At 48.2% G+C, this 13216-nt stretch overlaps 1 protein-coding gene across 3 annotated transcripts in view; it reads left to right on the forward strand.

Annotated features, from left to right (window-relative positions):
• The window catches only part of LOC109394917 (probable ATP-dependent RNA helicase DDX60), a 108774-nt gene that overhangs the window by 4715 nt on the left and 90843 nt on the right, over nucleotides 1–13216 (forward strand). The window contains exon 2 of one of the 3 annotated variants that reach the window (XM_019665492.1): nucleotides 5737–5847. The exons of the other annotated variants lie outside the window; for them this stretch is intronic. The gene's annotated coding sequence lies outside the window, so the exon portion shown is untranslated. The remainder of the gene's footprint in view (nucleotides 1–5736; nucleotides 5848–13216) is intronic. 3 annotated transcript variants of the gene reach the window in all.

The raw sequence follows: 13216 nt of genomic DNA on the forward strand, positions 1-13216 counted from the left end.
CCCTGGACCTAAAGGCCACCCATAAGGGCAACAGACCCACAGGTACCCTGCTGGGAGAATATCTGTGGGTTGTGTAACCATATATCGCCTTCCATCCAACCAAAAACCTGGGTGTTCCACCTTTGTTATGTTGCCACATAACTCCTTTGGGGTCCACCCCACAGTGCAGTTTGGGATGGCTCGCACCTGCTTTATACAGCGAGGGGCCTGCTCTAGCATTTCCACATGCTCCCCTGTCATTCATCCCCACCCATTGTTCAGTGCATAGCCCAGCGAGGGTGGGGCGTTGTGGTATCCTCGTCATAGGAGAGTGTCTGCTGCTTTCCAGCACGAGGTCCAGTATCTGGTTGTCCACCAGGAGCACACTGCAGCCTAGTTTGAGGCTGCAGCTGGTGTTATGAGCCATGGGAGTCCTTCAGCCACTGATGTGGGGAGCTCAGTGCACACCCAGCACTGAGAGACATTGTGCCCCTGGGCAAAGACATGGGCTCGGGCCAGGATAGTGTTGCCTGTGTCTAGGCTGGATGATAGGACAGTAAGGAGACAGAGACCATTAACAGTAAATTCCTGCCTTCTGGCAGTACGCCAGTACGCAAGCCATTTTCCCGTCCTGGGAAAGGACGGTAGCTGCCAGTGGCGGGGATCCTGGATAATGATACCACACTGTTTCCCTCAAAACTATGGGGGAAAGCAAGTCCACTTCCTAGACCTGCAGCAGAGGCAAAGGCCACAGGGCCAATGCAAAGATACCCTGTAGCAAGGTCCCTCCTCCGTCTCGTGGCAAGATGACCTGCAAGGGGGCTGGCCAGGAGCACAGCAAAGGCTGGACTTGCAGTCCACAACCGGCGCCGGGTCCCCATGGTTCCACCAAGGCAACCCAGGATCCCGGGAGACAATAGACTTCCATGGCCAGGTCCAGGTTAGTGTCTGGCCTTCAGCCAGAGCTTCCCGAGTTGGCAGGAGCAGAGCTCCCTGCTGTGTTTGGGGCAAGTCTTAGAACTTGCTTGACCCTGGCACTACTTGAGGGTGCGGGGCAACCCCTCTACCACCCTATCTAGCGGTGACTGGCCTGTCTTTCACGGCTGCTCATTTAGCAGATGCAACGCTAGTGGTACTCAGGATGCCCATTGCTTCCGTGGGCTTGTCCCTCCGGACAAGGGCCCGGAGCTTTTCCTTCAGCAGCCTGTTGAAACGTTCAATCATACCCTCAGTCTGCGGGCGATAGGGGACGTGTAGCTGCCACTCTATGTTCTGCTCCTTTGCCCACTGCTGAGCTGCTGCCCCATAAAGGGGGTTCCTCTGTCACTTGGAATGGTGAGCGGCTGCCTATTGTCATGTCCTGCATGACACGGGCAGTGAGAGAATGAGAGAGAGAGGCGAAGGGTTAAGAAAGAAAAGAAACAGCAGCCGAAAGTTAAATGAGAGCAGGGCCAAGGGTCTCCAGCCTCGTGGACTAAGAGGCCCCAGTCGGGTCAACATGCAGCTTTTATTTCTCCACCTACCCGGAAGTAGCATTGTTCTCTCCACAGTCTGTGAGTCTCATTCCTGAGAACTTGCTCATGCCAGATTACCCATGTCTGCAAGCTGCTGTGATTGAAAGTCAGCCTGCATGACCCACAAATGCTCTGCCTTCACACACCCATGCGCATATGACCCCAGGGAGATAAGATTATTATGCTGAGGACAGATACTATCACATCATCAGGTCACTTCCCAAGCAGATTATGGGAAGGAATGTAACTATAGAGATAGATGACCTCCAGTCTCTTTGGGGGCGAGTCAGGACATATGCCCACCTCCATCAGCCCCGAGATTTTTCCTGATGGCCCCCATGCGACTGTGCCTGTCTTAGGTTGTTCCTTCCTCGAGGAATCTTACCCATCATTGGTTAACCAGCCATCTTTTGGGGCCAAACAGGGAGACGCAAGGTGTATGAGCAGTGTCCTCAAAAGTGGCCCCATGTAATCCACCTGCCACACCTGTAGTGGGCATAGCCCCTGCTCAACCTTTCCAGGCAATTACTGCTGATGGGGGTAGTGGCTGGTGCACTGAGGACATGATTGAACAGCCTCTGTGGTGTCTGCCACTGTCAGAGGCATGCCCCAGCGCTGGGCCATTTGGCACATGGTTCATGGGCCTACATGCCCTAGTTTCTGGTGTAACCAAGGGCCCCTAGTGACATCCTTCATTGTCAAAGGAGAGAGAGGACGGGCAGGGCGGACCTGTGCCAGTGCGTAGGCTGCGTCGTTTCCAGATGAGAGGGATGGCTTATGGCCTGGGACGTGGTAAATCGTAGCCACCTGGGTTTTACCCCATGTTCAAAGATCTTCCCAGAGGGTGCGTCCCCACAGGGGGCACCATCCTGTCATCCATGCCTGGGCAGCCCAATGGGGCAGCCACAGGGTGAGACCCCAGAACACTGCCCAGCTGTCAGTGCAGACATGCACGTCTCTTGCCTCGTGCATGAGCACCAACCAGACAGCCCTGAACTCGGCCCATTGGCTGCTCTGGCCTGGGCTGGTGTCATACCAGAATTCCTCTGATTCTGGCTGTAACCCCACTGTAGTCCAAGTGAGGGGCTGGCCCCGATAGGAGACATCTGTGTACCATGCCCTGCCAGGGACAGGTGGCTTTCCTTCCCTGTATTGGCTGGCCACCTCTACAGGGTGTTCTGGAAGTGCCTCTTCCTTGTCCGCATGGAAGGCCACTGGGCCCAGCAGCTCATGGAGCTGCTGGGACACAGTGGACTGGTGGTAAATGTGGCCTGTTGCTCCAGATACATTCCCCAGTTGATCACTGTGGGATTTTGGGCCATCCCTGTCCTGAGTACCTTGAGCCATGACTGCAGCCAACCCCCAAGTGGGTATGTGGACTGCACCATCACAGGTGTAGGACCTGTGATGGCTCTACAGGCCACTAGGGCTGCATAAATGGCCGCTAACTGCTCCTTGATTAACGAGTACCTCTGCTCAGCTTCTTTCCAGAGCTGAGATCAGAAATCCAAAGGCACCTTCCTGGTCCCATGGATCTGCCACAGACTCCAACCAAAACACTCCTGAACCTGTGCTGTCCGCAGGTAGGGAAGGTCGGGGTCAGTGACCTGCAAAGTCTGGGCTTGGCACTGACCGTTTGGCAGCCATAAAGTGCTGAGAGCCAGCTCGACAGCCGTGGCTCCTGGATGATCAGGCCAGGAACCCACTGAATGGTCCCTGAGCAGGATTGATTGGCGCAAGGAAATGAGAAATGAAAGAAATGGCATAGACACCACAGTTGGGATTAGGAGGGTCACTGACTGCGGATGACAGACAGGACAAATTTTATTAAAAGGCATAGTGCTTATATAGAAAGCAAGTTCCTCTTTTACCAGGAATAAATCTTATCTAAGCATAGGGGTTTTGGTAGGGGGTTTTTGTGGAATGTGGAACCAATGTTCCTGACTTAGGAGTTTGGAGGTGAGATAATGTCTTGGCAACAGGTTACATGATTACATGGCATAGACTAATAATATATATTAAGTAAAGTGCAATTTAAGGCAAATAGCAACTGTCAAGTCCATGGTAGAAAGTCTCAAAGTTCATAAGACCATAGATAGTGACATCTGAGGGTCTGGTGGTTGTGGTTTAGGAGCTTCTGCTTTTCCAAGGCACAGGAGATGAGCTGGACATTGTTGGGTTATTGATTTTAGCACTTCCCTTTTTGCTGTTCAGCTAACAAGCAGCTTTGCAGTCTTTTTCTCAGCACACAGAACTAGGGGGTCTTTAGCCACCTGCCATTCTTTACTTGCAGTCAACCTGGAGTCTCAGTACTCTGAGACGGCTCCCAACAGTAAAGGCTTCCTCCATTCTGGAGGAATATTGTACCCCGCTTCATCAGACCGTGAAGGGGGCACATTATGGTTGCCAAGTGGGGTATGAACCCCTGCCAATACCCCAAGAGGCCTAGAAAGGCCGAAGCTGTTTCACCATTTCTGGGCATGGATAGGCCTGGATCTTGTCAATTACAGCCTCCAGCATAACCTTGGTCTTACCCTGCCAGATAACTCCCAAGAATTTGACAGATAATCCAGGTCCTTGGACCTTGACCTCCTTGACAGCCCATCTCCCGCCATTAAATGCTGCTCTGAGGGCCTTCGCCTCATTCTCTAGATCTGCAAGAGAATCAAAGGTTAACATTATGTCATCTGTATAATGGAACAATGATACCGCTGGGGCATGTTTCCAGGTGGCCACGTCCTGGGCCACAAGTCCATGGCAGATTGTTGGGCGGTGCAGGTAACCATGCCACTGGACCACAAATACCATTGTCATCCTTCCCAAGTGAAGGCAAACTGCTCCGGACTCTTTGGCCCAATGTCGATGGAGAAAAAGGCATTTGCCAAGTCCGCAACATAATGGTGCTTCCCCAGTGTCAAGGACAGGAGGTCCATGAGGTCCATTATGGAGGGGATGGTGGCATGCAGGGGGGTGTCACCCTATTCAGTTCTCAATAGTCCACAGTCATGCGCCAAGTGCCATCCGGCTTGCGGACCAGCCACACAGGGGAATTGAATGAGCTGTGAGTGGGGCGTATAATGCCCGCCTCCTCCAGCTTCACAATCGTCTGGCTGATCTCCTCATGTCCTCCTGGGAGGCAGCACTGGTGCACAGGAACTGTCCTGGCAGAGCTTGGCAGGACGACGGTCTTGTGATGCGGGTGCCCTCGCACCACTGTTTTCACAACTCACGCCCTGAAAAGCAGAATTCGCCCAGTGTGGTCTGCACTGCAAGGCCCTGCAACACATCCACCCTTAGTATGTACTCTGCAACTGGGGAGATGTACACTATGTAGGCCCGTGGGGCAAGGCGTCCAATGCCCAAAACCACAGTTGCCTGCCGCGCCCGTATATGATGGCCTCCATACCCCTCTACGTACGCTAGGGGGCCTCCAAACCAGTCTGGATTGCCATACAACAGGGTGCTGTTGGCAGCCGTATCCACCAGAGCCTACACATGCTGCACATTGCTGGGGACCAGTGAATGCTCAGTTCCACATGAGGCCTCCGGTCTCCCAGTTACCCCGCCAACCGGGTCCCTTGGCTCAATCTCTAGTCAAAGAAGTCCTGCAGCTGCACTTCACGAGCGGTGACCTTTGGTGGCTTGGTGAACTTCTGTTCTGGGCTCAACTGGTTCCAGAGGGTCAGCAGCACCTTCTGAGGCTGCTGTTCGATCTTAGCCTGTGACACGCCTGCCATCAGGAGATGGAACCACGTTTGCCTCTGGCTCACTTTGACAGGACCTGCTACCGTTGGGTGGGGGCTCTGCCTTCTGCCCTGTGGACCGGCCCTGGGAGTGGTTTTGACAGGCCTAACCACTCCCCCACTTTGTTTTTCCATCGGGTCGCCACATCACTCAGCCTAGCCATAGCCATCGTGACCTCATGAATGCGGTGGTCCACAAAGGGGATCAAAGTGGCAGCCACCGGGCCAAAGGAGCCTGCCAGGCCAGATGTAAGGATTAGGTCCTTCATTCATGTGGTGAACACTTCCTCATCAGGGCTATTATAGCGCTCCCGAGAGATCATCTGGTGCATGCCCATCTCCCTGATGATTTGCACCAGGTCCATGTACGTGGACCATTTGCTGACCACCTCAGCCAGCTTCCCTGCGTCTGTCCAGACCATACAGGCTGCTGACATCAGCCAGTTGATCAGGGAGTGATTACCCTAGTCATTTTCCACCAAGCACTGAACATTCTGCAGGTGGTGGCGGAGAGAGGGTATCACTGTGATGGAGGCGAGTTGGGTCATCTCATCAGGGGACAGCTCTATGGTCTCAGCCCCATCGACCCACAGTCGCAGCAGCCAACCGAGGTATGGTCTCTCCAAACCATTGGCGAACCTGCTTAGCTAACTCGCGGAGCTCAGCCAACATATATGCCGTATATGTTGTGTGCTGCTTGACCTCCAGTGCTAGTCATGCTCTATCTGTAGCTTGATTACTGGGCGGGCCTGGAGCACAACTTGCATTGGGCTTTTGGGTCATGACGTAGGGCTGGAGGAAAATGGGGAGCCTACCTGGCCTTCCAATGCCTTTTCCAGGGCATGGACCCGTTGTTCCAGCGCCTCCTGACCTGCTTCAACTGCTGCGCTTGACGCATCTGGTTACGGGTGGTGACCGCTTGCTTCTGCAAGACGGAGAGGAGCAGCCATGCAACCTGCCCTTGCTGACTCGCGGTGGGCCATGGGTATGCTTGTCTCCATATGGTATAATGCCTCCCATACAGCCTCCAGTGTGGGCTCCATCACCTCCCAGTCCTCTTGAGGGGCCCACACCGTGAGGAATTCAGCGACTGGGTGCCACAACGCGGTCGAGGACCACATAGTGGAGTCCTCCCAGCGTTTTGGGGCAGCGGGGTAGTTACTCACCAAATCCTGCTGACTCCGCCAAGTGTCAGGCCCGAGGGTGTCAATCAAGGACCGTCTCGGTGGTGAGATGCCCAGCTGAAAGAAGGTACGAGGCAGACTGTGTGCCATAAATGCAGCAACAGCTCTTTATTGGTCTGAGGCTAGAACTTCCAGAACTATGTTGAATAGAAGTGGTGAAAGTGGGCAGCCTTGTCTTGTTCCTGATCTTAAGGGGAAAGGTTTTAGCCTTTCCCCATTGAGTACGATGTTAGGTGTGGGCTTATCATGTATGGCCTTTATTATGTTCATTTATGATCCCATTTCCACTTTGCTAAGAGTTTTCATCATAAATGGCTGCTGGATTTTGTGAACTGCTTTTTTTGCATCTATTAATATGATCATATGATTTTTATTTTTCATTTTGTAAATGTGATGTATTACATTAATGGATTTGCAAATATTGAAACAACCTTGCATACCAGGAATGAACCCCACTTGACCGTGGTGTATGATCTTTTTAATGTGTTGCTGAATCCAGTTTGCTAGTATTTTGTTGAGGATTTTTGCGTTTATGTTCATTAGAGATATCTACCCGTAGTTTTCTTTTTTTGTAATATCTTTGTCTGATTTTGGGATCAAAGTAATAGTGGCCTCATAAAATGTGCTTGGGAGCCTTCCTTCCTTCTCTAATTTTTGGAATAGTTTGAGGAGAAGAGGTATGAATTGTTTTTAGAATGTTTTGTAAAATTCACCTGTGAAGCCATCTGTTCCAGGACTTTTGTTTGTTGGAAGCTTGTTGATTACTGATTCAATTTTTTTGGTAGCAATCAGTCTGTTAGAGTTTTCGTTTCTTCTTGGTTCAGAGTTGGAAGATTGTATGCTTCTAGAAATTTATCCGTTTCTTCCAGATTGTCTAATTTGTTGGCATATAGTTACTCATAGTATTTTCTTAAAATTTTCTGTATTTGTGTGGTATCTGTTGTCACTTCTTCTCTTCATTTCTGATTTTATTAATTTGGGTCTTCTCTTCGTTTTTTTTTTGGTGAGTCTGGCTAAGGGTTTGTCAATTTTGTTTTTCTCATAAAAAAAACCAGCTCTTGGTTTCATTGATCTTTTGTATTGGGTTTTTTTGTTTGTTTGTTTGTTTTTTTGGTCTCTATTTCATATATTTCTGATCTGATCTTTATTATTTCCTTCCTTGTACTCCCTTTGGTCTTGTTTTGCCATACTATTTCCCTTAGGTGTAAAGATAAAGCCTGTTGATTTGAGATTTTTCTTCAAAGTCCAGAGTGATCTGAGAGTTTTCTTGTTTCTTTAGATAGGCCTGCATTGCTATGAATTTCCCTCTTAGGATTGCTTTCGCTGCATCCCATAGATTTTGGGTTGTTGTGTTTTCATATTTGTTTGTCTTGAGGTATCTTTTGATTTCTTCCTTGATTTCATTGACCCACTCACTATTTAGTAACATGTTATCCAGCCTCCATCTATTTGTGTGCTTTCCGGATGTCTTCTTATAATTGATTTCTAGTTTCATAGCATTGTGGTCAGAGAAGATGCTTGATATGATTCCAATCTTCTTGAATTTATTGAGACTTGTTCTGTGGCCTAACATGTGGTCTATCTTGGAAAAAGTTTCATGTGCACTTGAGAAGAATGTATATTCTGTTGCTTTGGGGTGAAGTGGCCTAAATCCAGCTGGTCTAAAGTGTCACTTAAAGCCACAGTTTCCGTGTTGATTTTCTGCCTGGAGCATCTGTCCATTGGTGACAACAGGGTGTTGAAGTCCCATACTACATAGTGCTACTGTTGGTCTCTGACTCTATGTCAGTCATAAACTGTTTTATATATTTAGGAGCTCCTATGTTGGGTGCATGGATGTTAACTAGGGTTATGTCCTCTTGTTGGATGGTCCTTTTATTATTATGTAGCCTCCTTCTTTGTCTTTTATTGCAGTCTTCGTTTTAAAATTTATTTTGTCTGAAATAAGTATTGCTACGCAGCTTTTTTCTCTTTTCCGTTTGCATGAAATATCTTATTCCATCCCTTTACTTTCAGTCTGTGTGTGTCTTTTGATCTGAGATGAGTCTCTTGTAAACAGCATCTGCATGGATCCTGTTTTCTTATCCACTCAGCCACTCTATATCTTTTGATTGGAGCATTTAGCCCATTCATATTTAAAGTGATTACTGATAGGTACATATTTATTGCCATTTTGTTATTTGTATTTCTGGTCTTCGTTTGGTAGTTTGTTTTCCCTTTTTTTCTGTTAAAAGAGCCCTTTTAATATTTCCTGCAATACTGGTTTGGTGGTAATGAATTCCTTTAGCTTATTCTTTTCTGAGAGGTCTTTATCTCTCCTTCAATTTTAAGTGATAGCCTTGCTGGGTAGAGCACGCTGGTTGTAGGCCTTTGCGTTGCATCACTCTGAATGTTTCCTTCCACTCCTTTCTGGCCTGCAGAGTTTCTGTAGAAAAGTCAGCTGTTTGTTTTATAGGAGTTTCTTTGTATTAACCCACTGTTTTTCTCTTGCTGCTTCTAGGATCCTGTCTTTGTCTTTAACCTTTGCCGTTTTTACTATAATGTGTCTTGGTGTGGACCTGTTTGGGTTCAGCTTGTTTGGAATTCTCTGCACTTCCTGGGCTTTATGTCAATTTCCTTCACCAGGGTAGGGAAGTTCTCAGTCATTATTTCTTCAAATACATTCTCGATCCCTTGCTTCTTCTCTTCTCCTTCTGGTATTCCTATGAAGCGAATGTTGTTCTGCTTGATGTTGTCCCACAGGTCTCTTAAACTATTTTCATTGTTTTTTATTCTTTTTTGTTGTTGTTGTTCCAACTGGGTGATTTCTGCTATTTTGCCTTCTAAATCACTGATCCGATCCTCTCCTTCAGCTAATCTAATAGTGATTCCTTCGAGTGTGTTCTTCATTTCAGTTATTGTATTCTTCAGTTCTATCTAACTGGTTGTTTTTATGACTTCTCTATTCTTCTTTATGTCCTCACTAAGATCCTTAAACATTCTTATCATCAGTGTTCTAAACTCTGTCTCTGAAAGGTTAGACACCTCTGTTTCATTTAGTTCCATTTCTCGAGGTTTCTTTTGATCTTTTAGTTTGGACTTATTTCTTTGTTTCTTCATTCTGGTTATCTCTCTGTGATTGCTTCGATATTAGGTAGATCAGCTATGTCTCTCAGTTGTTGCTGGGTGTTCTTGTAGCATGTGTACTTTATATTCAGATTGCACAGCCTCCCTATTCTCCTGTCTCGTGTGTTACAGAGGTGCCGCTGTTGAAGTTGCTGTTTAATTGCTTTTGGCTTGTCAGAGGTAGGATTGACCGCCCCCAGACTGATTAGCTGGGAGAATTAGCTCTGTTCACAGTGTATAAGATGCTGTGTGGAGGTTGACCTCCTCAGAGGAGGCTTGGCCACTGTGGGCTCTTTGTGCCTGTGGAAAATATCCTTTGATAGTGCCACTTGTAGGTTCAACCAGGTAGTACTCTGGTTTTTTCTAACAGTGACCTCTGGGTGTATTGGTTCTGTTGTGTCTTGGGTGGGGCTCCCACTCAGTCATTTAATCCCTGTTTGTTACCAGTCTGTAGCTACCTGGTAGGTGCCTCAAGGGTATACGCAGTTGGATGCTGCCTGTGCTGGACCTGGGTTCATGTGGGGATGGTCTCGGTGTGAACTGAGTATTGATCCTAAGGGAGTTTACCCAAAGGCCCAGTGCCCCCTAGGCCTGTTGTCATCTATCATATGCCGGTAAGGCCCAACTATTGAAAGAGGCTCTTTAGGAGTGTGTGTCTGGATTCTGACCTGGTTTTGAGGGTGCCCTCGTCAATGTGGCACTAGCTTGGCAGGATAGAGTTTAAGTGACTTATGAGAAGTGATTGGTCGTTTTTAAGACTTTAATGCAGATTCAGGTCTCACGCCAATACCTGGACTGTGAACCCCTTGTATAGCGTTTCAATGGCACTACAGCCAGCCTGTACCTCACACTGACAAATTCGCAAAAGCTGTTCCCGAGTAGCTGTGGTACAGTTTTGTGGCCACTGAACACGAAGATGACCCCAGGGCTCTGTGGACCACCTTCTGTTGTAATAAATCTTATCCACAGTTTGTGGGTGTGGGGCCAGTCACCCCGGCACCCCAATTGCCCCTGGCAATGCAGCTGTAGGTGGGTGAATAGGTGTGTAAAGGCTGTGGTCAGTGGTTCTACAAATTCAGTGTAGTCTCAACCTCTGGACCATGCTAGGTCCATGTCCACTTCTAAAACAAAAACAAAGTAAGGCAACCCAACAACACCAAAAATCAAATATACCCCCACAAAAACAAGATAAGCAATGATCAGACAGGAGAAACAAAAATATGTAAAAGAGACAAAAGCATAAACATGAACACAGGAGAACAAGACAGAAAAACAGTGACCAAAGCAATAACCAGATAAACAATCCTGAGAAGCAATGACAAAAAGAAAACAGGTGAAAGAAAAGAAGAAAAAGGAACAAAAGGATGAAAGAAAAAAGGAAAAAGAATAATAAAAACAAGGAAACAAGGGGGATAAAAAGGAAAACAAAGAAGAAAGGGGAAAACAAAAGCTCTCCACCCGCTTTAATCTGCAGACCACTTGCTTGGCATTAGAGAATCTCTGGGTGACTCAACACCAGCTGTGTTGGGGGGAAGGGCCCAATGCATTGTGCGCCAGCCTCCCTCTCAGGCTTGCAGTGAGCGTCCCACAATTAGCTGCCTTGTGCTCTGGGGCTGAGCTCACCACCAAAAATCCTCCCAGGTTGCTACGGGTTGTCTGCTGCTGCTGCAAAAACCCTCTGTGGCCTGTGGAGGTGGGGGCCATACACTAGGGGCTTTGGGTGCCCCCAGCAACGTAGCTCTAGGTGGGCGGGGCAGACCCCCAAGGTACCATAGGTGTGGTCAGCATCCCCCACCAAGGCAGAGCAGCATGTGCTCCTGTACTGGCAACCAGCCCGCACAAATGCGCCACAAATGCCCCCTCCAGATCATGCAGGCACACAGCTCCTGGCCCAAAATTCCCAGGAAAACTCCCAGTTTTAGCCTTTTTCAGTCAGCAGCCCACTGATCAGGCAGCGCAGTCCAACAGCCAGGCGCCATCCTGGCAACTCTGCACACGCAGTACAGAGAGCGGGGACCCAAGGTAGCACGCACACGCACACACATGCATGCCTGTGCCAATTCCACTAGACCGATGCGGTCCCAGACCTTACCCTCTGTGGAGGGCCCAACCCTGAAAAAGTGGTGCTGTCCTGTATGCCACTTGTGTGCAAGCTCCACACGGGGACAATGGTCCCAAAACCTCCAACTCCCAGGCCAAAGGTGCTCAGTTCAGTCCTTCCCCACAGGCTCCTGGGCCCCACTCACACAGCTATTCCCTCCATCAGGGACTGAGTGAGTGCTCACCAGTGAGCGAGCCCATGTGTCAGCTCCACAGGAGGGCTGGTTCTCTAACCGTCCTCAGCCTCACCGAGTTGAGCAAAGGGAGTCCTCACTAAATTCTACTGCCAGGTATCATGGAACTCCTCTTCCCAGAAAAGTAACTCTGGGCTGGTGAGCTCGGCATGGGGCCGGAGGATCCCTCCCCAAACAGGAGAAGCCTCTCCATCACTGAGGTGTCCCTCGCAGGGACTCTGCGTACTGCGTCCCGCTCTCTGTACTGCGTGTGCAGAGTTGCCAGGATGGCCCTGTCTCTGTGGGCCTGGAGTCAGCCTGCTTCATGTCTCCACCGGGCTACCAGTCTCAACATGGCCTCTTCTTTAAATCTTTCGTTTAGAGATTTTGTTCATTAAGTGTTCAGGGGACTTCCGAGGTTGAATGTTGTATAAATTATTTGTAATTTTGGTGTGATCCTGGGAGGCCATTGGCACAATGCCCATCTATTCCACCATCTTACCGGAAGAGTCATTTTCTTTTCTTCCATGATGCTTGCTGTCTTTCTTTTCAAGCAAACTGATCTACATCAGTGACCTCTCTTATTGTAATACTCCAATTACTCACATATTCAGACCTTCTGTTTGATCTCTAGAAATGTACATTTAATTACTTAACTTACATGACATATCCTATGGTAAGTCTCAAAAGCAAGTCAAACTCAGATTGACCACAAATGGACTCATGCTCTTTCCCTGAAGTGTGGCCTTGTTCAAAGGTTTCCTGCCCAGGGAATGCCCTAGTCACCCATCCTGTTGTGTCAGGTAGACTCCCAAGAATTATCCTTCACAACCTTCACTTTCCCCTCTTCTCTATCCATATCTGATCCATTACCAAATGATGTCAAACTCACCATCTAAATATTCAATGTGAATGTGTGCCTCAAGCTACCATCAAGCTATATTTCATTAAACTACTGTCATTATTGTTCTAAACCATGGCTTCCTCTCTGCTATACTAACTGGATCTTTGCTTCCATCCTGCCTATTCTCTGTACTGTAGCCAGAGTAGTCTTTCAAAATGCAAAGCCAATCATTACACTACATGCCCAAAATCTACCCGTGGGTTTTAAGATGAAAAACATGCCTTCAAAAGCTTTGAGTGCCCTTATAGTTCTGTGGTGTTCTCTAGCATGGTTAGCTCTTCCTTCACTCGCTCTACTCTGGCCTGGATGGCTTCTTTGCATTATTTTGTTCTGTCCACCATCTTTTACACCACAGGACTTTTGCACATGGTATTCTGGTACTCTCCTTGCTTAATTAATTCTTGTTTCCTCCTTTAGAACTCAGTCTAAACACTACTTCTTTCTTTTCTTAAAAGATTTTATTGGGGAATCGGGGAAGGGGAACAGACAAGTTGCTGTCCTTTTGTTCTTCAGT

The sequence above is a fragment of the Hipposideros armiger genome, unplaced genomic scaffold, assembly GCF_001890085.2.
Source record: "Hipposideros armiger isolate ML-2016 unplaced genomic scaffold, ASM189008v1 scaffold_444, whole genome shotgun sequence".
NCBI classification, from domain to species: Eukaryota; Metazoa; Chordata; class Mammalia; order Chiroptera; family Hipposideridae; genus Hipposideros; species Hipposideros armiger.